This window comes from Macrobrachium nipponense, chromosome 42, assembly GCF_015104395.2.
Source record: "Macrobrachium nipponense isolate FS-2020 chromosome 42, ASM1510439v2, whole genome shotgun sequence".
NCBI classification, from domain to species: Eukaryota; Metazoa; Arthropoda; class Malacostraca; order Decapoda; family Palaemonidae; genus Macrobrachium; species Macrobrachium nipponense.
This window is the reverse complement of record NC_061103.1, coordinates 48,779,035-48,799,262: the sequence shown is the minus strand read 5'-3', so window position 1 is coordinate 48,799,262 and position 20,228 is coordinate 48,779,035. Positions and strand designations below refer to the sequence as shown.

General features: G+C 42.9%; 1 protein-coding gene across 3 annotated transcripts in view; it reads left to right on the top strand.

The window, feature by feature from the left end:
• The window catches only part of LOC135213195 (uncharacterized), a 35,117-nt gene continuing 14,889 nt past the window's right edge, over positions 1–20,228 (top strand). The window contains exon 1 of one of the 3 annotated variants that reach the window (XM_064247166.1): positions 1–152. The gene's annotated coding sequence lies outside the window, so the exon portion shown is untranslated. Of the gene's footprint in view, positions 244–400; positions 531–20,228 lie in introns of those variants that run through there. The other 2 variants (XM_064247165.1, XM_064247167.1) reach the window with 2 other exon arrangements.

Here is a 20,228-nt window from a genome sequence, read left to right as displayed (position 1 = left end):
TGCTGACTTCACAACGCACTTCATAGAATGTATTTTTATAAACGTAATATAGATTTAGCTTGGGGCTTATGAATAATTTCAGTTTCGGTAAAGATGCAAATCGAAATGTGGCATTTATTTACCTGCGGATGGCGTTGAAGGCAGCTAAACAGGTGAGTCTTTCTTGGGTCGGTGACTGCGACGGGTGGGAAGGAGCATCCGTCGGAGGAATTCAAAATTACTCTCAAGGAATTTGATTGGCAGGTTTGTATCGAGCTTGTAATGGTGCTTGTGATGTAGGGAGAGAGAAAACTTGTGAATGGTACGGTGTGCTTTGTTTGTTGCTGATTGGAAGAAGAAGAAGCAGGTGATGTCTTGGTATGTTTGGGGTGTGGTCTTCGTCGTACCTGTGCGTCAGTAATTAATTCCCTGGGAGCTTTTAGCACGATCCCCCATTCATTCATTCATTCAGTTATTAGTTCATTCATTCGTTGTAGACATTAGGTCAGTTAAAACTGGAAACTACGACCGTCCCATTCTAGACTACCTAGGTAGGTAGTACCTAGCCTAGTAGTAGGTAGGTAGGTAGTAGGTACCTACTACCTATGCTAGGTACCTAGGTACTAGCTAGTGCTGGGCGAAATGGGTAGTACCTAGGTATTACTACCTAGGGGCGCTGTGTCTGTCTGGCTTCTCGAGCCTCTTCTGGATGAATGTCGAACTTGAAACATAAACAAAATGTCTATAGTAGGTACCTAGCTACCTACATAGGGGGAAACATCACAACAGGCCAACCCTCATCACGGTAGACGGGTCTTATTCACTCGATATTTAATTGGTGAAACATGAATACAATTGCAACTCTAAGCATACCATTTAAAAGACTGAAGTTTTCGTCAACCCTATTGTGATATATGAAAAGCCCCCCAATACGAACTAAAATAAGCATGTGAGCTCTTCGTAAAATATGTTTTCAAGTCAGTTTTGAATCCAATATGGCGGCTACGTTTTTCATGGACGGTTCTCATCAGTGACGGCCACCATCTTTCCCCAGCCTTCCCAGCACTCATTTGAACAATGTTAGCGTATGTAGTAACGTTTATTGATCTTACTCAAGATTGCAGTTGTAATCAGCACAATAAAACAACATTTGTTGCCTATATTAGTGAAAGTATGAAACTTGTTATTCCCGGGGTTATGGTTGGAACTGAATTCATTCTTTACCTTGTAATCGGCGGTTTATCCTTACTGCCATCACAACTGAAACTCCACAGTGCTTATTTGATTGTTATTATACACATTTTGGTCTCAGTTCACTCCACATTGCACTTTAAACCCGTTGCTGTTCCTGGTTTCTAACGCTTGCGCGCATGCCATAAACACAATTACAAACAAGCAAGACGACGACAGACGACGAAACTGCAAAGTTTTTTTTATTATTTTCCCTAAACTGTTTACTTTACTCGTTATTTAGTTTAAATTTACATTGTTATTTAAAAATTTTGATTTAATTCATGTATATTATCCCTTTTTTGCAACCAAATTACCCCGAAAAATTAACAGATATTTTTCTAACGTAGATAAAATCAAATGTTTCTAACGTTTTCGTACATCTGGCTGCCGAAAACCATAGAGGAACGAATACGAAAGTGCATAAGAGGAACGACTACGTTTTTTTTTTTTTTGCTTTTTGTTTTTGCTAGCACTTTTCATTGAATTTCAGTCTTTATTAGTATTTTGAATTTCTTAAATAATCGTATGCCAGAAATAAATGTAACCTTTAATGTTTGCATGCTTTAATGTTTGCATGCTAAGAATGGCAAAATCATCGTTGCCACCAATGGAGGCTTACACACATACGCCGTTCCATTATTATAAACTGTTTTTCATGAATTCTAGTTGTCATAAGTAATGCAATAATGATAAAATTGCTTTAATATTTATGTATATATACTTCCAATACATAGCCTAATTTCACCAATTTCAACGTTTTGTTTTTAGTCTTATACCCAGTTTGGAGGGTCAATGTTCGTTACTAAAGAATCTGTAACCTCCTTAAGTCGCATTCAGTTGACATAGTAAACCTGAGCCATATTTTTCACTCGCTGAAATGACGATATCCGGGTGAGGGGCAAGTGGGCCCATCCCTTTGGCCCGACGTGATGTACATGTTCGTATTACTAACTAATATAATATTATTACCTGCAATATAAACTGTTGTGCATGAAAATTTTTTTAATATTTTTAAACTAAAATTAGAGCATACATAAACCACACAAATTGTCATAAAAATGAAACATAAATCAAGTGGCTATTATTGTTTAAACATGTCTTCGTGATGAAAATTAGCGCACGCACGGATTCCTTCCCAACCTCTCTCCAAAATATTTACCCAACACAAAACCAGCATTCACAAAGGGTCCCCCAACCATGTAGGGTATATAGGAGGTTAATAATTAACAATAAACAACACAACCTCATTCATCAGCAACACTATACGCTATGAGGAGACATGTCTGCCAAATTTTCAAAACAACTTTACACTTGTGTGACAGACCTTTGAATGGTTTTCGAGACAAACCCTGAGGCTATAATTATTGGATTATAGGGATTTTCATTTCCAGGTATTTTAATGTCCCTTCCTATTCCGTCCTCTCTCTCTCTCTCTCTCTCTCTCTCTCTCTCTCTCTCTCTCTCTCTCTCTCTCTCTCTCCTCTCTCTCATTTTTTAAATTTACATACCTATGTCCTGCTTAACTATTTTGCGAGCACTAGTAGATGCACCTACATTCATCATTACGACTGAATTAAAAACTTGAAAGTATTTAATTAATGCTATACAAGTATGAAATATATTTTCTTGTTCATTTTTCGAATTACGATAAAAGAAACAGAGAGAGAGAGAGAGAGAGAGAGAGAGAGAGAGAGAGAGAGAGAGAGAGAGAGAGAGAGAGAGAGAGAGATGAGTGGTCAGAAATATATAGGATCCAATGGAAGGGCAGGTAACAACCGAGTGAATCGTTAGATATATCCACCAATGTAAACTACTATTATTAGATAGATAGATGGAAAAATCATAGAAAATAAGTTTAAACTGCAACAACTTTCAGAGAGAGAGAAGGGAAGGTGAAGGAAGGAAGAAGGACAGGGGTGGCGGTGGAGGTGGGGGGAGAGGGTAGGTGGAGGCTGTTTACTGGTGTGTTTCCTATCCATTTCTGGATAATGGAGTTTTGGTCTATTTAGTACAAGGACAAGGTGTAGTTATTCTTTAACGATTAGTGATTCACGGATAACCCTTATAAATTACGGCACTGGGGGTAATGCCACTAAAGAAAAATCTTGTTCTGTTTTACGAGTGTTCGTTACAGAAATAGGTATGCCCAAAAAAACGTGCTTTGCACTGTCTCTGAAACCCATAGTAGACATGCTGCTTAGTTGTCAATCAAGTTTTTATAACCAAGTATTTTTTACAAGCTAGCTATTGAATAAATTTTTCTCAGTCAAAACATATGCCCCTCAATGCTAACTTTCCTCTTTTAACGACTTTCTGGTCATTGCAAATTCGGCCCCATAATTTCTTATGGTGCGAAAACAGACGAGGCCCATGGACCGAAAACGATTGCGTCACACTACGGCGATAATCCAGCAGTAAAACATCTTCATATATCCAAAAAGTAAATAATAAAGATATATAAGCGCATTACGATTATAACAATTACATGTATAGCTGAATAACAATCTGCATGAATAACTGGTAAACTGTTCTGCAATGACAGTTGAGTATAGCAATTATTTACAATAGGTACGAAAGTCAAGATGTCGTGACGTCATAATACAGAACTTAAAAGAACGTTCTAATTCAGAAAAATAATTACTTAAATTTGAGTCAGAGTCGAGTTACTTTTTCAATAAACGAATATTTTCAAATTAATCATCATAAATATGTAAAATATTGATGTTTTACTACTTATTTAAAAATTAGCCAAGAGCACGCTTTTAAGCTTCTCGTCATCTTCTACCCAAACAGCTGTTTACGCCTGGCCTTGTTGTTGATGAGAAATCGTGTTTCGATTGTTGTGATAAAAGTGCTCCAGCGTCTGTGGGTACAAGTGGTGTGCGGATTTATCACAGGAAATGGTTTAGTTTATTGACACAAGCTACGCTAAACATCGAGATGGCGTCAATCTTCTAAATACCTCGAGTTGTAAGTAAAAATGTTGACGCGTTTTTTGGTGAGATTTGCACTACGTTTGAGACCGTTTCAGTACCCTCTGTTTAAAATATTAAATTTTGGCCTTAATTTCTAACTTTGGAGAAAATCTTACTTCGAAAGGAGAGTAGAGGTCTTTAGCTCCGTTTCTCACCAACAACAAGTCGCGACTGATGCCCATCTCGGGTGTCAGGACGCGTTATAATGTACTTTTTCGGAGGGTGGCTTTGCATTGATGGTAGGTGGCCTGCTTGGCCTGCTGTGAATGTTCTACCCTACTAGGTACTACTGGGCTAGTACCTAGTTCCCTTAGGGGGGTAGCCACCATCAGTGCAATGCTTTTAGGGTGCTGTAGGCATTACTTCAATTTTTTTGCAGAGTCCCTTCGACCCTAGCTACATCCCCTTGTTTCGTTCCTTTAATGTACTTCCTTTCAATATTACCTATACGTAGGCTAGTAGGGGGAAACATCACGACAGGGCCAACCCTCATCACGGTAGACGGGTATTATTCACTCGATATTTAATTGGTGAAACATGAATACAATTGCAACTCTAAGCATACCATTTAAAAGACTGAAGTTTTCGTCAACATATTGTGATATATGAAGAGCCCCATACGCAACTTAAAATAAGCATGTGAGCTCTTCGTAAAATATGTTTTTGTACATGAACTTTCCTGTCAGATATATACTTAGCTATACGTCTCTGTCGTCACGACAGAATTCAAAACTCGCCCGGCACACGCGACAGGTAGGTCAGGTGATCTACCTTACCCGCCGTGGGTGGCGGATGTAAGAACCAATCTCCCTTTCCAGCCAGAATTTTTCTGTCGCCGGTGACGACTAACACCTGTGGTTGTTACCTCCTGACAGCTTGATTCATTTCTCGTTGCCGTGGATTTATTTGGACTGACTTTTCGTGAAGTACCTGATCTTGTTGGCTTGCATACGCATTTGTGGATTGTTTTTGGATATTGATTTGGATTTTTCTTTGATTTCGAGATGTCTGAGTTAGAGGTTAAGAAATCTTCTATGTTTAGAGTGTGCGCTATGGATGAATGCAAGGTGAGACTACCGAAAGCTACGGTAGATCCTCACACAGTTTGCTTTAAATGTAGAGGTAAAGAATGTTCTTTTGATAACCAGTGTAATGAGTGTGGGAGAAGTTGGATGAGGGTGAATGGAAGGCTCTTTCTTCCTACTTGAGGAAGTTAGAGAAAGACAGGGTGAGAAAGGCTTCTTCTAGGAGTTCTAGTAATCTCGTATTAAGCGAGTTAGAAGAAAATCCTGTTGTAGCATTAGAACCTTCTCCAGTTTCAGCTCCTGCGCCCTGCATCGAACCTAAGGATACGACTACGGAAGTGGCAACCATGAGAGCCACGATCCTTAGCATGGAAAAGAAGATCCGTTCGTTGCAAGGTAAGAGTAGTGAAGGTGAATTGTGCAGTGACCCCAGTGCAGTGGAGGGTGCGTCTGATCAGCTCCTTAATGCTTCCAGGGCATAGACCTCTTCCAACTCCCAGTCCCAGTGGAGGAGGAAAGTCAAAAGCCGCAGGAAGGTTAGGGAGAACTCCACCGATCAGCGTCCCCTCGGTAGATCCTGATGCTCTACCCAGGCTGCCCTTGTTTCGCGCGAAGAAATGGAGGTATTGCGCCAATAGCTTCTTCTTCGTCTTCTTCCTCACCTTCACCTAGAAAGATGGGGGGGGATGGAGCGCCTCGGGATTCTTCCACGACCGCTTGAACGAGAGCCTGGAACGGCGCCTGGCTCCCCTTTCCGTTCCAGACCCGTGAAGGTTTTTTCCCAGAGGAGCCGGAGTAGAGATCAAGAAACCCAGAGAGAGCAGGAGTTCTCGCCTCATAGTAGGCTTCGAGCTCTTCTCCGGTGGAGGATTTTACAAGATCTCCAGCTCGAATTCTTGCGGGACTGCAAGCGCAGATTTCGGCACTGGCGGGCTCATTGGCAGGAGGAACGCGTCGGAAAGACGTCTCTCTCCCTGTCAAGAAGTCTAGGATTCCTTCACCTGTCTTACCGTCTCAGTCAGAGTCGGTTCTCTCTCCTTTATCAACGGATGGAAGGAGCGCTCTTCCTCAGCAGGCGCTTGTCGTCTTCCAGGCATCAATCGCCCAAGAAGCTTTCTCCTGGTGACTACATCTCTCCAGTAGGAAAGGGATCTAGCGACTAGTAGGCGTTCGTTAAAGACAGGCGTACAGCCTCGTCCTCGCGCTCTTTTACGAAGATCCTTCATTCTCCGGAAATAGAGAGCCTACTCTTTGATGGATTCGTCTAGAGACAGGATCTCGCCTTATGTTAGGCGCCTTGAGCCTAGTAGGCGCTACTCCCCAAGTAGACGCTCTCCCGCTCCCAAGCGTGGTGCGGAGGATAGGCGCTTTTCTCCTGATAGGCGCTTTTCTCCTGATAAGCGCGGCTCTACTTTTAGCCGCTCGATTCAGGACAGGCGCGTAGAGCCTGAAAGATATGTCTCTTCTGGGAGACTACCTTTTGAAGAGACACACAAGTCGGGAGCGAAGTTTGTGGAGCATGGTAGACGCCGGTCTCCTAGTAAGCGACCTTCTCCAGACCTTCGCTCTCCTGTAAGTAGGCGCCAAGAGCCTAGTAGGCGTTCGCCTCATGGTAGGCGCAGCTCGCCTGGCAGCCGCTCTCCTTTGAACAGGCGCATGGATCCTGAGAAGCGCCTTGAGCATAGTAGGCTCTCCTCTCCTAGCAGGCGCTCCCCCTTGGAAGCCCGGAGTTCTGGGAGTAGGATTAAGGAGCAAAGAGCACGCACTCATCAGAGTAGGAAGGACTCATTCGAGAGGAGCTCTCCAGAAACTTTGGCTTCCCCTGATAGGCGCCAGTCTACTACTAGACACTCTCTGGACAGGCGCATTTCTTTAGAGAAGGCTAACTGCACTCGTAAAGAAGCGGAGGGTTCTTCAGTGGATGAAGTTGAACCTTCAGAAGAGGATTTGGTGAAGGACTCGTCAGTTTCGTCCTACAAGATCCTTACAGATCTACTTCTTCAAGAGTTTGGAGACTCCCTACTCCCGTCGCTCCTCCGTCTCCTCTCTCTTTATTCTCGACTTCGAAGAAGACGAAATTTTTCCTTTTCTTGTGTAGAGGATGAAGCCAACCATCTCAATGAAGAAGGCTTTGAGAGGTGTTGGTGATTGGCTGCTTTCTAAGGAAGAGAAAGGGAAAACTGTGTTTTCTTTCCCTCCTTCCAAGCTTACGGGCAGACTCGGATTTTGGTACGAGTCTGGAGAACCCTTAGGTCTGGGTCTTCCTTCATCGGCGGATGCGGACTTCTCTTCTCTGGTGGATGCAGCACGACGCTCGGCTCTTTTGTCGGCTAAAACGACCTGGGCTATGAACGAGCTTGACCACCTGCTGAAGGGAATGTTTAGAGTCTTGGAAGTCTTCAACTTCCTTGACTGGTCTTTGGGGGTCTTGGCTAAGAAGACTCAGAACCCGGATGCTATTTCGCCAGAAGATCTAAACAGTGTTCTAACGTGCATTGACAAAGCAGTTAGAGATGGATCGAGCGAAATAGCCTCCCTCTTTGGAGCAGGGATCCTTAAGAAGAGATCAGTCTTCTGCTCTTTTCTGACGAAGTCTGTTTCCGCATGCCCAAAGAGCCTCTCTCCTGTATTCGCAGCTCTCGCCTCTGCTTTTTCCAAAAGAAGATAATCCAGGACATCTCAGGATCTATCTCTGCGAAGGCGATCAGGACATGCTCGCACAGTCGGCACGGAAACCTAAGACCTCCTTCCAGACGAGACTAAGAAGGAGACTCCAGTAGACAGGAGCCCTTTCGAGGGGGGCCCCCCTTCTAGAGCCTCTACCTCGAGAGGTAATAGAACTTTCAAAGAGAGGTAGATCCTTCTCACGCTCTGTCAGAGCTAAGAAGTAGGGAAGTAGTCCTCCAAACACCAGTAGGTGCCAGACTTCTAAGATTCTCGGAAGCCTGGACAAAGAGAGGAGCGGACAACTGGTCCCTCTCTATAATAAGAAAAGGATATCTGATTCCTTTTACGGAAAGACCACCGTTGACAACGACTCCGAGGGAGTTGGTGGCCAGGTACAGGGATCCCATCATGAGCCGTGCTTTAACACAAGCAGTGGAACAAATGTTCGAGAAAGAGGCTATAGAGCTAGTGAGCGACCCTTGCTCAGCGGGCTTTTACAACCGCCTTTTTCTAGTTCCAAAAGCCTCAGGAGGATGGAGACCGGTTCTGGATGTAAGCGCCCTGAATTTCTTTGTAGAAAAGAGGAAGTTCGCCATGGAGACGACATCCTCAGTGTTGGCGGCCTTTCGGCCAGGGGACTGGATGGTGTCCCTAGATCTTCAGGACGCTTACTTCCATGTGCCTATCCATCCTTCGTCAAGGAAATACCTCAGGTTCATGATGGGAGGAAGATATTCCAGTTCAGGGCCTTGTGCTTCGGCCTTTCAACAGCCCCTCAGTCTTTACAGGACTAATGAAAAATGTAGCAAGATGGCTACATTTGGAGGGAGTCAGAGTGTCCCTTTACTTGGACGACTGGCTGATCAGAGCCAAGTCTCAGGAAAGATGTCTGGAGGACCTACAAAAGACCCTTTTCCATGGCAAGTTCTCTGGGACTTTTGGTGAACTTTCAAAAGTCTCAGTTGATCCCCAGTCAAGATCGTATCTATCTGGGGATTCGGATGGCTTCTCTGGATTTTCGGGCTTTTCCGTCTCCAGAACGGATAGCCCGAGGGTCAGAGAAAGTCAAAGCCCTTCCTAGAGAAAGAAGTATGCACAGCGAGGGAGAGGATGAGTTTGTTGGGGACACTCTCCTCGTTGGAGCAATTCCTTTCTCTAGGAAGGTTGCACCTCAGACCTCTCCAGTTCTTTCTCCATCGAAAACTGGAGGTTGTCGTTCACAAAACCTAGAGTTCTCCTTCGAGATTTCAAAGGAAATCAAGAAGGACCTCTCTTGGTGGGCCAACCCTCTCAAGTTTGCAGAAGGGATGTCCCTTCACATTCCGAAACCCCAACCAAGTGTTGTATTCCGACGCTCGGAAACACAGTTGGGGAGCGACGCTCGGCTCAAGAGAAATTTGTCAGGCACCTGGAACAAGGAACAGGATGACCTGGCACATCAACAAGAAGGAGCTGATGGCGGTTTGGCTAGCTTTGAAGCTTTCGAGCCCCCACGTCCTAGCTTCAACAGTTCAGATCAACTCGGACAACACCACGGCCCTGGCTTACATCAGAAGCAAGGGGGGACTCACTCTTTCTCCCTGTACGAGACAGCAAAAGAACTTCTGCTTTGGGCAGAAAAAAGGAGATTTGTCTCCTTACCAGGTTCGTACAGGGAGAAAAGAACGTCAGAGCAGACCTCCTAAGCAGGAAAGATCAAGTCCTGCCGGCAGAGTGGACTCTGCACGAAGATGTTTTGCCAGGACCTGTGGAAGCTTTGGGGCAAACCTCATATAGACCTACTTCGCCACAGCCAAGAATATGAGGATAGCCAACTACTGCTCTCCGATATCGGACCCGAGGGCAGTGTCGATAGACGCGTTCCTACTAGATTGGAAGGGTCTAGACACGTATGCTTTTCCTCCATTCAAGATACTGGGAGAGACTCTAAAGAAATTTGCAGAATCGGTAGGCAGCAAGGATGACGCTGGTAGCCCCGTTCTGGCCCGCACAAGTATGGTTCACAGAGGTACTGGAATGGTTAGTAGATCTTCCGAGTTAACATTACCACAGAGGATCGATCTGCTCAGACACCCCACTTCGAGAGGTATCACAGAAACCTCCCCGCTCTAGATCTGACTGGCTTCAGACTGTCAAAAGTTTGGTCAGAACGAGAGGCTTTTCGGCAAGAGTTGCAACGGCTATCGCAGCAGCAAGAAGGCCTTCTACCCTTAGAGTCTACCAATCGAAGTGGGACGTCTTTCGGCGATGGTGTAGGAACCATCACTTTTCTCTTCCAGTACCTCTGTGACACAAATGCAGACTTCTTACTTTTCCTTAGGGAAGAAAGTGGATTGGCGGTATCAACCGATTAAAGGCTATCGTAGCATGCTATCTGCAGTGTTTAGGCACAGAAACTTAACATTTTCAGAAGATAAGGACCTTCATGATCTAATAAGATCGTTTGAAACATCCAAGAAGGTTTCTCCAGGGGTTCCGAGTTGGAATCTGGATGTAGTGCTACGTTTACCTGAGGTCCAATAAGTTCGAACCGCCTCAGTCTGCATCGTTTAGAGACCTCACGAAGAAGACAATTTTCTCATGGCATTGGCTTTCCGCAAAAAGGGTTAGTGAACTCCATGCACTAGAAGGAAATGTGGGATTCAGAGGAGATGCAAGCTATCTGTTCATTCCTTCCTTCCTTCGTTCTTAGCCAAGAACGAGAACCCTCAAATCCTTGGCCTAGGAGCTTTGAAGTACAAGGATTGTCTGCATTAGTAGGCGAGGAAGCAGAGAGGTCTCTTTGCCCAGTAAGAAGTTTGAAATTCTATCTACAGAGAAAGAAAAAACTTAAGGGCAATGAGGTCAACCTTTGGTGCTCTGTAAGAGATCCAAGGAGGACACTTTCGAAGAATGCGCTTTCTTTCTTTATCAGAAGCCTGGTGAAAGAAGCGCATGCGATATGTGAGGAAAGTCAATACAAAGTTCTTAAGGTCAAAGCTCATGAGGTAAGAGCTATTGACCACGTCATTGACTTTTAACAAAAACATATCCCTGAGTAATATTATGAAGGCAACATTCTGGCGTTGCAACTCAGTCTTTGCAAACCACTATCTGAGAGACGTCAAAATTACGTATGAAAAGTGCTTCGGGTTAGGCCCGTACGTATCGGCGGATTCGGTGCTGGGGCAGGGAGCTGAGACATATCCTTAGTAGTATATATTTTTTCCCCTTGTTAGGTTGTAAGTTTTTGGTTGTTTGAAAGAACATGCGGGTAGGCATGTTTTTCATTTCGTAGTGCTAACAATGATTAGATTGGTTAGGTGATCGGTGTATGTTTGAGCTCCTTGCAATGATAGTGGTTAGTTCTGTCATATAAGTGGGCGAATCCGTTGACAGATCCTGCTCGGATTCTATCAAGTAAGCGGACAACCAAAATCCCTTTGATAGACCCCAAAGAGTCTGTCAGCTGTAGGTCACGCCCTCGCTGAAGCTCTTAAGGCAACGCAGACTCATAGACAGTACTACGAAGTCTTCTGCCTAAACAGGTAAGAACCAAGGTTGTTTTTACATCCTACAACTAGTGTTGTTTTCCCCTTTTTTCCATATTTATATTGCTGTCTCTTTCCCTCCACCAAGGGTGTCAATCAGCTAAGTATATATCTGACAGGAAAGTTTCATGTACAAAAAAATGTTATTGTTAGTATACAATAAGGTTTTGTACATACTTACCTGGCAGATATATACGATTGATGGCCCGCCCAGCCTCCCCTCAGGAGACCGGTGGTGGAAGGAAAAATTCTGGCTGGAAAGGGAGATTGGTTCTTACATCCGCCACCCAGCGGCGGGTAAGGTAGATCACCTGACCTACCTGTCGCGTGTGCGCGAGTTTTGAATTCTGTCGTGACGTCAGAGACGTATAGCTAAGTATATATCTGCCAGGTAAGTATGTACAAAACCTTATTGTATACTAACAATAACATTTTCAAGGCAGTTTTGAAATCCAATATGGCGGCTACGTTTTGCATGGACGGTTCTCATCAGTGACGGCCACCACTCTTTCCCCAGTCCTTCCCAGCACTCATTTGAACAATGTTAGCGTATGTATGTAACGTTTATTGATCTTACTCAAGATTGCAGTTGTAATCAGCACAATAAAACAACATTTTGTTGCCTATATTAGTGAAAGTATGAAACTTGTTATTCCCGGGGTTATGGTTGGAACTGAATTCATTCTTACCTTGTAATCGGCGGTTTTTTATCCTTACTGCCATCACAACTGAAACTCCACAGTGCTTATTTGATTGTTATTATACACATTTTGGTCTCAGTTCACTCCACATTGCACTTTAAACCCGTTGCTGTTCTGGCTTTCTAAGCGCGCGCGCCATAAACACCAATTTCGAACAGCAGACGACGACAGACGACGAAACTGCAAAGTTTTTATTCCCTAAACTGTTTACTTTACTCGTTATTTAGTTTAAATTTACTTTGTTATTTAAAAATTTTGATTTAAATTCATGTATATTATCCCTTTTTTGCAACCAAATTATCCCGAAAAATTACAGATATTTCTAAAGTAGATAAAATCAAATGTTTCTTTTTTCTAATGTTTTCGTACATGGCTGGGCCGAAAAACCACCTAGAGAAACGAATACGGAAAAGTGCAGAGGAACGACTACGTTTTTTTTTTTTTTTTGCTTTTTTTTTTTTTTTGTTTTTGCTAGCACTTTTCATTGATTTCAGTCTTTATTAGTATTTTGAATTTCTTAATAATCGTTATGCCAGAAATAAATGTAACCTTTAATGTTTGCATGCTAAGAATGGCAAAATCATCGTTGCCACATTAGTGGAGGCTTCACACATACGCCGTTCCATTATTATCCTGTTAAGTGTCCGCCCCTGATGAGCTCGCTGCTAACGTACCGTCACGCTTTTTTTGTAATCAGCGATCATAGCACTGATGATAGTTTTTCAAAGTTAATGATTATGTTTTATGCTTGTTATCATACTGATAAATTAACTGTAGGCTTCTCTCTCTCTCTCTCTCGTCTCTCTCTCTCTGCTCTCTCTCTCTCTCTCTCTCTCTCTCTCTCTCTCTCTCTCTCTCGGAGTCCAGTCACTCGGCAAAGAAAAGTCATCTTCACTCCCGCAATTGGAAGAAAAGTTTGTATCATCACTGGAGGATTCAGAACTAGAGCTCTCATCATCAAATAGGTTATCAATATCACACTCCTCATCTTGTATTTGATTGATCTCACCTAAAGAAATATGCTCCTCTTTGGGACATTCATTGTGAAAAGACGCGAAATCCAATTTGTCTCGATAAACGCCCGAAGCGTATTGAAAGAAAACCAACCAGGGGACAGGCAGTTTTCTAGCATAAGCGACCACCAAGGAAAGAGTTGCCAGGCTGGAAATAAGTTTCCCATGTGCTGAGAGTGTTACCAAATGATGTTCCTACACTTTCTATACGAGTAAACGTATTATTACGGGGCTGACGGCTTGACAAGCACAGTTAAAGTCTTGAACGTAATATCCCGTTGAAGGCGCTACCGAGTAGATCGCGGTAAACGTATTATTACGTGGGTGACGCTTAACAGGTTATAAATGTTTTCCATGAATTCTAGTTGTCATAGTAATGCAATAATGATAAAATTGCTTTAATATTTATGTATATATACTTCCAATACATAGCCTAATTTCACCAATTTCAACGTTTTGTGTGTAGTCTTATACCCAGTTTGGAGGGTCAACACATACGAATGGCAACAGAGAGAGAGAGAGAGAGAGAGATGATGAGAGAGAGAGAGAGAGAGAGAGAAAGGAAGGCGGAGGGAGGAAACGAAGAAGAAAAAGGGATGGCGGTGGTGGATTGGGGGGGGGGGGGGTGGGGAGAGGGTAGGTGGAGCTTTATACGCGTGTTCGTATCCATTTCTGCATAATGGAGTTTTTGTCTCTTGGTACAAGGACAAGTGTCGTTATTCTTTACGATTAGTGATTCACGATACCCTTATAAATACGGCACTGGGTGTAATGCACTATAGCAAAATCTCGTTCTGTTACGAGTGTTCGTTACAGAAATAGGTATTGCCCAAAAACGTGCTTGCACTGTCTCTGAAACCCATAGTAGACATGCTGCTTAGTTGTCAATCAAGTTTTTATAACCAAGTATTTTTTACAAGCTAGCTATGGTATAAATTTGTATTTTTATGCATGACACTTACCTGGCAGGTATATATATAGCTGTATGAAGTCCGACAGAATTTTTTAAAAAAAAACAATTCCGACACAACGCAGTGGTCGGCCAGGTGGTTAGTACCCATTTCCCGCCGCTGGAGGCGGGTATCAGGAACCATTCCATTTTCTATGCATAAACTTTTGTCGCCGGGTACTGAAAACACCTGTTTTCAGTACCTCCGGCTTAGATTTTGGAAACTTCATTTGCCGCTAAGTATCCTAATTGTCTTTTAATTTATTTACTTGGATTTGTGGCTAGGCATAACGCTATCTTAAATTGATTTGAATTTGATTCATTTTTGCATAAGATATCTGAATCTAGTTAGGCTAGTTTCAGAGTGTTTTGTCTGCAAAGATAGGTGTGGCTACCGAAAGCTTCGGTAGTTGTTCCGCACTTGGGGGGGCGCAATTAATCAGTAATCATGTCTATTTCCGTAAGGAAAAAGTATGATTCGTATGTACGCAATTAATCAGTAAACGTGTCTAATTCCGTAAGGAAAAAGTTTGTTTAGTATGTACGCAATTAATCACGTTACGTCTTCAGGAAAGCGCAAGACAGCAGTTACGGGTTATGTAAAGGCTCGACGTCCTGAACGTCAGGATTTTCGGCAAACGTTCAGTAGGATTCTTGCAAAGGCACTCATCAAAAGGACGCTCTTCAGGAAAGCGCAAGACAGGACTTCCTTTGCCATACTGCCACTAAATTAAAGCTTTTAGACCATCTGAATTGGTTTTTCAATGATAGATTTTGGTTAGTTTTCTAGTGAGACTTCCATGCCGATTGAGCATCGTCGTTCTACCTACCGTAAGCCCAGTCTCTTAACAGGATTCTTGTCCCTTCCTTGTTTGAGACGGGAATCGAAAAATAAAAGGCTCGACTTCCTGGATTACGTTTTGTCAATTCAGTGACTTTCCCCCATTGACAATATACTATCGTTTTGTCAAGTAAGTGGGTCTCCCCTCATTGACAAAATATCTCTCGTACCGTTAATGGGTTAGTTCTCATTGACAAACATCTCATTAACTTGATATTGCGTAAGCGAATAAGGACAAGGTTCGGAAGAGCTCTCCTTCCTCATTCGCAGACTCGTACAAGAAATAGACCTGGTAGACTACGTCAAAGTCGTCAATGAACGCGTATGTCCAGTATCTTAAGAAGCTTGAGCTGTCTGCTTCGATTCTCTAAGTTTTGTTCATGAAACTTGCCTGTCAGATATGTATGTAGCTGTATTTCCGAATTCAGCTATATATATGTCTGCCAGGTAAGTATGAACAAACTTTTGTGATTTTTTTTTTTTTTTTTTTTTTTTTTTTTTTTTTTTTTTTTTTTTTTTTTGCCTTGCGTTATTTTACTACTGGTTGGTTCAAGTCATACACGCTTGCTGTAGTTACCTCTTGGATGGCAAAACGAGAGGGCTATGGGCTACTATTTTAAGGACATTTAATCGTCACTCTCTGCAGCCTTCCAGGAGTTTCCGATTTATCTTTTACCGTTGTATGGTAGTGTTCTGACGACACAAACGCATCTAAATATTTAGCGTTTTCTGTTTCGCTTAAATATACCAGCTTGAGAGTCTCTTTTTGTTCAAAAAATAACGGACCTATTTCTTCGTAGAATAGGGTAGCTGGCAACCCAGACATAAAGTAAGAGGACGAGGCGTTCGTAAGCTGCTGGCTGCTGCTGTGTCTGACTGTCCAAGTTCCAACCGAGCCAGTAACAGATCGTGCGCTGTCATGCGCTGTAGGTTACGTCTCTCTCCCCTGCGGGGTTGACTGACTAACCGTATCTCTGTGCTGGCGGTTACGTCTCTCCTGCGGGATTGACTGACTAACTGTATCGCTGTCTACAGTCACGGACTTTAGCCTAAGATTGAGGGGATTTCTTACGTGAATGAATAACGTTGCATTAGTTTTGCCTTACTCTGTTCAACAGAGTTATCTCTTAATCCTTTCGGTGCTCGTTACCGCACGGTATAGAACTACGAGTCTACCGCAACATTGCACTTTTATATGCTCTCCTGCTTAGGCAAAGCGCAGCCTTATAGGGAAGTAAGCATACTCGGGGAAGGAATGGATGAGCTTGCTGGGGCACCCATTTCCTCCTAAAAAAGAATTTGTTTCCCCGAATAGACTGCTAATTCAGGACACCAGTTTTTTTACCACCGGGAAACTGACAAATTTATTATTCCAAGATCTAGGAATTATTCTGAACATCTTCTAGTGCGTCATGATAGAAGGAGGTGCCGGACATCTGGATAGTGTTTCAGATGTCCTGGATCTTAATCTGAAAGAAGTAAATGCAATTCGGTCGTCCCTCCAGTCCTCGAAACGAGTTTTTGGAACCAGTGGTCCACATCAACTCTGATATTCCACAGCTCTCTCATATCTTAAGAAGTATCTTCTCTCGGTCCCTGCTCGAGTTTACGAGAAAGAGCCTATTATAACAACAGGCGTAGAATGGAACGATCATCTAGAGGTTCGTTACAGGATTGCAAAAGTCCGTACGAATCGTCTCGATCGACGGCAGCAACGATAGATTACTAACATGCTAGGTATTTTAATTAAGTGATGTTCTTTTATGGTTGTCTGAGAGGGTTATTTCCTCTTCAGTATGTGAAGTGTAATGTGTTACGTTAGCTTTGTGTGTGGTTCAGGTGGTCTAACTTTATCCTAGCATGAATGCCCCTGGTAAGAGAGGGCTAGGGTTCCTGTCAACAAATTGGTCACGTCCAGTTGTCAGACCCTTGTTATTAGCTTTCTCAACAAACAGGTCACATCCTAGTTTGAGAGCTACTAAGGTTTAGCAGGCTAAGAGGCAGGACCTACGAAGTCAGCTACCTTAGCAGGTAAGGAACTTAATAAATAAGTTTTAAAAATTAGTTAATTTTGAATTATGACGATGTTGCTGTCTGTGACCCACCTCCAAATGTGTCAATCAGCTATATATATACCTGCCAGGTAAGTGTCATGCATAAAAATGATATTGTTATGATACAATAAAGTTTTTATGCATACTTACCTGGCAGGTATATATAATTAAATTCCCACCCTCCTCCCCTCAGGAGACAGGGTTCAGAGAAAATCTGAGGAAACAGGAATAGTTCCAAGTACCAGCGCCACTGGAACGTGGGGGAGATCACCTGAACTACCAGTGGTCTAGCGTTGCCCGAGAGTTTTGAAAATTCTGCCAGTGCGAACAGACAACAGAGAATGTTGTTTGACAGATTTACATCTGTCAAACAAAAAAAAGACCTTCACGATCATTGAGGTCTGTGGAATCTCGATTCTAGCTCACCATCTACTTTTTGCCTCGCCTGTTTTCTCGGAGTCAGACACTCGTGCAGATCAGGCGACATATAGTAGCCCTGAGTTTCTTATTGACGAAGTCGATTGCGGACGACGTTGGGGGGTTGCGTTGATACACCCCCAAGGTTTGCTTAGATTGAATCGCCCAGGCAGTCCAGACACTCATCCTTCAGCTAAGAATAGTGCCTTTTGGTCTTCAGGGTACAGCCTTGCTGTCCTTGATTCGTCTGACTGGTCAACTGGTCGTTCACCTGACTTTAGTACAGACTGTGCATTTCCGGATCGAAGCTTTCAATATGGAACTTAGACGTAGTCTGAAGTTCGTGATGTCAAAAGCATTCGAACCTCTCTGCCTGTTAACTTCTTGTATGTGATCAGGGAGGCCTTCTTCTAACCAACCTAGATACGACAAAGAGGGTTGAGTGAGAGGTTTTAAGCCATCGTCACAAGTTTTGGCTTTAGAAAACACAAGGAGGTGTGCTCTCTAAGCCTTTCGTTATGGCCTAAGAATGGAAACCCTTTTTGTCCTTGGGCCAGGATCTTGGAAGCAAGGATGGCACAAGTTAGTGGGCAGGAGCCAGAGAGAGTCCTGTGCCCTGTCAGGTCTCTCAAGTTTTATCTACTTAAAATCAAGAAAGTCGAAGTCAGTCGGGCAATCTGCAGTGTTCCGAAAAAGACCAGACTTGCCCATACGAAGTACACCCTGGTTTTAGGGGTTAAGGAGTTCTTTCAAAAAAATGCTCCTTCATTGTGTTTGCACAAAGATTTGAAAGCTTTTTATCTGAATGCTCACGAGGGTGAGGGCGCGGCCTCGGAAGCATTTCAACAGAGCATGGCATCTCAGCAACATCCTGAGTACCATGTTTTTAGCGAAGCAACTCTGGGTTCACTTCACACTCCCTGCGAGATGTGAAGATGGCATATGAGATCTGCTGCTCGCTAGGGCCATACGTGTCTGCAGACACAATCTTGGGGGCAAGAAGTACTACTCATCCTATCCTGTAGAAAATGGTTAGGAAGAGCTCTTAATTTAGTTGTGGAGTCGCTGACAACGGCGACTTCTTAACTCTGAAGCCTTAGTTAACACACATTAACTTTGGCTAGGTTGGTCAGGTGGTGATATATATAGTTATATATATATATTTATTTTACTTCTTAGCCCTTATGGTATGGTCAATATGGTCTAGTCACATTGTGGTCACGCCCCCGTTGACAGATCATCTGGAGTGCACCAGCTTCATAGTCTCTACCTCGCTGGCAACTCTAGTAAAGCGAAGCAGACTTGGGTGACAGTAATCACGAAGTCGGCTATGCTAAACAGGTGGAACCAAGATGTAAATCATCTGCATGCATTTGTGTCCCAAAATCCTTCTATTCTGTCCCTTCCCACCTCCAACGGTGGGGGTTCAAACTATATATATATATGACAGGTAAGTTCATGAGCAAAAATGATATTGTTATGATACAAAGTTTGTTCATACTTAACTGGCAGATATATATATATTCAAGTCACCCACCCACCTCCCCTCAGGGGACAGTGGAAATAAAAAATTATGAATAGAAAATGGGAATGGTTCCTGATACCCCGCCTCCCAGCGGCGGGAATGGGTACTAACACCTGGCGACCACTGCGTGTGTCGGAGTTTTTTTAAATTCTGTCGGACTTCAGAAAATACAGCTATATATATACCTGCCAGGTAAGTATTGCATAAAACTTTATTGTATCATAACAATATCATTTTTTCTCAGTCAAAAACATATGCCCCTCAATGCTAACTTTCCTTTTCTAAGACTTTCTGGTCATTGCAAATTCGGCCCCATAATTTTCCTTATGGTGCGAAAACAGACAGAGGCCCATGGACCGAAAACGATTGCGTCACACTACGGCGATAATCCAGCAGTAAAACATCTTCATATATCCAAAAAGTAAATAATAAAGATATATATGGCGCATTACGATTATAACAATTACATGTATAGCTGATAACAATCTGCATGAATAACTGGTAAACTGTTCTGCAATGACAGTTGAGTATAGCAATTATTTACAATAGGTACGAAAGTCAAGATGTCGTGACGTCATAATACAGAACTTGAAAGAACGTTCTAATTCAGAAAAATAATTACTTAAATTTGAGTCAGAGTCGAGTTACTTTTTTCAATAACGATATTTTCAAATTAAATCATCATAAATATGTAAAATATTGATGTTTTACTACTTATTTAAAAATTAGCCAACGAGCACGCTTCTCGTCATCTTCTACCCAAACAGCTGTTTACGCCTGGCTTGTTGTTGATGAGAAATCGTGTTCGATTGTTGTGATAAAAGTGCTCCAGGTCTGTGGGTACAAGTGGTGTGCGGATTTATCACAGGAAATGGAAAGTTTGTTGACACAAGCGACTCGTAAACATCGAGATGGCGTCAATCTTCGAAACATTTTTTAGTTGTAAGTAAAAATTTCTAAAGCGTTTTGGTGAGATTTCCACTGCCGTGGGCGCCATTTTCAGTACCCTCTGTTTAAATCTTAAAATTTGGCCTTAATTTCTAACTTTGGAGAAAAAAAATACTTACTTCGAAAGGAGAGTAGAGTCTTTAGCTCCGTTTCTCACCAACAACAAGTCGCGACTGATGCCATCTCGGGTGTCAGGACGCGTTATAATGTACTTTTTCGGAGGGTGGCTTGCATTGATGGTAGGTGGCCTGCTTGGCCTGCTGTGATGTTCTACCCTAGTATCTGTCTTCCATCTTACTATCCACCCTCTCCTAATAATTTCTTCACAGCACTAGCTAGGTACCTAGCTATACTGCAACTGCAAGGTTTTC